This window comes from Halyomorpha halys, unplaced genomic scaffold (genome assembly GCF_000696795.3).
Source record: "Halyomorpha halys isolate HHAL.00 unplaced genomic scaffold, Hhal_1.1 Scaffold1391.1, whole genome shotgun sequence".
Taxonomy (NCBI): Eukaryota; Metazoa; Arthropoda; class Insecta; order Hemiptera; family Pentatomidae; genus Halyomorpha; species Halyomorpha halys.
In genome coordinates, this window is record NW_027115008.1 from 171465 (window position 1) to 175922 (window position 4458).

General features: G+C 36.7%; 1 long non-coding RNA gene across 1 annotated transcript in view; it reads right to left on the bottom strand.

The window, feature by feature from the left end:
• Positions 1-614, bottom strand: part of LOC136796932 (uncharacterized) — a 7710-nt gene extending 7096 nt beyond the window's left edge. The window contains exon 1 of the long non-coding RNA XR_010844724.1: positions 500-614. This is a non-coding gene — a long non-coding RNA (uncharacterized lncRNA). The remainder of the gene's footprint in view (positions 1-499) is intronic.
• Between the last annotated feature and the right edge of the window lie 3844 nt (positions 615-4458).

Here is a 4458-nt window from a genome sequence, read left to right on the forward strand (position 1 = left end):
AAGGTGGGGAGGTCTAGGGTGGTAGGTGGGAATGGCTTGGCGCGCAGACTCCATGACAGCTGACGTGAAGTGGCCGATGTAGTTGTCCACTTCCTCCACAGAGCGCAGCTTAGGTACATCTTTCAGCCTATGGCAAACCTCCTCCTTGAACCGGCTCCAGTCGGCTCCAGACTGCTGTGCAGGTGGTATCTTGATTTTATATGTGGATCCTTCCTTGAATATGGAATTCATCACAGGTCCCTGATGGAGGTTAAACTGTGACGGATTCATCTGTGGTCTCTTATTTCGTATTTTGTCCCATTTCTCCTACCTTCTTGATGGTTGTGATGTCAGAGAAATTAGGAAACTAAGACATGAAAATTATTGTTGAATTAACTACTCACTTTACCATCTATTTTCAGAATGCTGATCGTACCACAACATATATTATTTTGGAAAATAAATTTGCTAAAACCTGCTAGGACTTTTATAGTTTTAATTAGCAATGTTTAATACTTACATTACGTAGTAATTCATCGGTCGTATCTTCCATCATGAGCTGGTAGAGCAGTATGTTGAATTTCTTGGACTGAAACACACCACACTAAAATTTACAAAACAATCTGGAAAAGATATTGTATGTATAGAACTGGGGAACTCTGAGGAGTACAAATGCGCTCTGTTGCGTGGGTGAACTAAGAACAAAGCATTGTAGGAAATTAGGCGATATCTAAGTAGAATATAAAACTTATCTGACAATAAATCGAAAATCCAAACTATGTAGAAGCATTAATTATGAGAGAAGCTAGGTGGTGTCAGTGAAGAGGTGGTGGAAATCGGGCGTAGGTCCTTCACAAAACAGTTTGAGGACAGTCCAGAAGCAATAGATCAACCATGATCGTGGTAGACCAAGGCGGAAGATCAGGGAAATAAACTCATTGAAGAGAAGGAGAAGGCCATTGTAAGGATGAAGGCAGGGAATCATTAGTTACATATAGACACTTCAAAAGCCCCAACAGGCAAACTCTATAAAAAATAAATAAATAAACCATTACTGGCTTCATGTGTGATGGAGAAGTCATTTAAACACGACCCAAACGTTTCTTTAGCATTCTAGGACCATAGGGTTGCGCTCGATTTGGTACTCCGGTCAGAATTTCGCGAGACCTTGAATTCAATTTGGATTAGAAATTATGTTGAACACTATTATAGCTGTAGTAACCAGTACACTAATATAATGGGGGAGAGGGGATTATAATAACAAAGTACCTAGTTGTTGTTGTTATTGTTGTCTGGGGCTTTAGGGCGTAAAACCCTGAGGTCATCAACGCCCATGTTTAGTGCTTTATAATTCTGTTTCATTTATATTTATAATTCTATTTCACTTTATTTTTCTCTTTAAATAATTACTTCTTTTGGTATTTTTTATTACGTATAACAGATTTTCTGGTTTAAATCTTATTCAAAAGGCCATTCCTTTTTAAGAAAACTAAGACCATTTCCACGTTCTTCTGGTCATCATTCAGAGCATCCGATACACTCGGTCCTACTCCCAATCTACTCAAGTTCGCAGAATAAAATGACATTTCTCAAATATGTGACTGATCGTAAGTACACTGTTGCAGTATTGACATTTTGGCGGTGGCTGCTAACTGATCAGATATCTATGAGTTAAACTCGTATGACCTATTCTCAATCTGACAATAGCTACCTCCTCCTTGCGATTGGAACGGTTTGATGTGGTCCATGGTTTAGTGGTTTTTTTGGTAGTTTTTAATTTTCTTGGCGGGCTTTCATCCCACATGGCTTGCCAACTAGATAATATCTCATTTTTCATTGGAAGACTTATTTCTTGTGGTGTAAGAATGACCGCGCCCTGACCTGGAAGAGCATGTGCTTGTTTAGCTGCAATGTCCGCCAGTTCATTTCCAGTGATCCCCACGTGACCCGGCACCCATATAAAGAAAACAGTTTTTCCCAAGTTTTCGAGCATGTTGGTATAATTGTGAATTTTTATGATCACCGGGGATTTCGGGTAAACGATCTTCATGGCTTTTAGTGAACTTAAAGAGTCGGTAATGATAACTATGTTAGTATTCGTTACTGTCATGGAGAAGTGGAGTGCTGAGGCTATTGTATGTAATTCAGCTGTATATACACTGCATAATTTAAGCAGTTTTATTTTATGGGTTGAGTTATTTGTGATGAAAGAGGATGTAGATTCGTCAGAAAAAAGGATCAGGAATATTTTGACAAAGACGTGAGAACCTAGTTCTATATTCAGTAGGTGACGTACTACCTTTGGGAAATCGGGATAATTGGAACATTGTGTTTGGTAGCCTTTGTATCCATGGGGGATTGGTGACTTCCGGGATGTACAGAGGTATTTCTTTAAAGAACTCAATAGCAGTATGTGTTCTTTCTGCCAACGGGAGTGTTGAATTTATTATATTTCTAAAAAAAATTGAATATTTAGGTGTGAAGGTGTATTTATGCATAGGGTGGTCGTTTTGAGGGTATAATTTCGAAATATAGTTTATCGCTAGTGTTTTCCTTCTTAATAAAAGAGGAGGTAGTCCAGGTTCAGAACACAGACTAAGAATGGGGCTAGTTCGAAAAGCGCCGGTTACGATACTTATCCCTGTATGATGAACCGCATCTAGTCTGGCAAGGATTCGGTGTCTGGCAGAGCCGTAAATGAAACATCCATAGTCCATCTTCGAGCATATCAGAGTCTGGTATAGTTTGATAAGTGTGTATCTGTCTGAGCCCCAAGAGATGCCGCTAAGAAAGCGTGATATATTTAATTTTTTTATTGCATTGCATTTTAATGTTCAGATGTGCGTTTCCCAATTTAGTTTTCGGTCAAAGTACCTAGTATAATGGCACTCCGATAACAGCTTCGCTTGTAACTTAGGATGTATAGAATCTATCCAATATTTTAGAATAATGAAGTTGTATAACTTACATTTTATATCGATTAGAAGGGGATTTAAGACTATCGATGATTTAGAATAATATTACTTTATGAACCTAGAAAAATTAAAGACACGATAAAAAATACTAAATATCGATATGAAAAGTGTGAATAAGTGTTTTTAATGTTAAATGGGGATTTTTCTCAAATTTCTTTCATCGGTAGACCAGCCATCCCTGAAGATCTGATATAAATAGGTTGGATTTGCATAAAAACCACATAGTTGGTAGACCTTCCAAGAAATAAGTACGCGTATTCCCAGATATGTAATCACCCCGCCAACCTTATGAAAAAATAAATAAAAATTTTTATAGGGCTAGCTGGACCCCAGAAGTGCTCCCTCAAGTTGACTCACAGCTACGGTGTAACAGAAAACAATTCTCTGCCCAGCTGGATTCAAACCATATTAATTCAAAATGTAAATACGCATATTAATTAAATATGTAAATACTCATATTAAAACTGTATAAAATGACATTATAAAAATTTCATAATATACTATTATACTACAAGCTGTGGGGTCAAGGTTATAGAAAATGAATTCATTTTTGTAAGGTGCCTAATTTAATTTTAAAAGAATATCTTGTTTTTTTTTTACTTTTCCTTTATATATATAGTACATAACTGGCAGGTTATGCTACCTGCTAAAAGTTAGTAGCACTGAGGTGACACTAAGTTTTGTATTTCTCAAATGAAATTTGAAAAGAACTCCAAGCCGTTGATGAGGAAATACACTGTATTGTTGAGCCATAGATTCCCTTTCGGCTACTCGATCAATTTTGAAGTTAAAACGTAATTCGAGAGAGACAGTGGGTCCTAGTTCATCACTATCCTTATCTCTCTTACCTACCTACCTTCCTTCTTACATTGGTAACAGTTGGAGAAATAATATGCAATGTGAAGCATTTGAGTGCTTTGCATCTCTTCTGCGGTTTACATAGCCCTTGTAGATTTTGTGAAAACGTGCTAAATGTTATACAAAGTCAGGTGCTAGGAATTAGTTATAAGATCAGATATAAGAGTATCATATCACTAATTTTACTAGTGTACGTTGTGATTGTATCTATAGCTGATGTATCTTCTTTGATGTAAGTTCCCTAAGGCATACCGAGAGGTATGCTGTAACTAATGATGAAGATATGTTGCCCCACCTAATATTGCATGGCACAAAATCTGTAATAGAATATTCCTTCTGATACATTAGTTCAATGTCCTAATTGTTAACCAAAATAGAGGCAGTAGACACCCTCTCAACACTCCATACAGCTATAACTCACAATGTAAAACAAAACTGATAATCATGACAAAAGTTCGGTACAGAGTCGGTCCTTTGATGGCTGCTACTCCTCATCATTATATCCCTAAGCCAAGCCAACATTTTCTAACCAGATAAACTTTGCATTTATATTTATATGATCTTCAATATTAATTACTTATCATTGTTAAAGCTCAAAAGTTTGGTTTATTTTTAAGTTAAAGTTTTTATTTTACGTTCCAAGTGA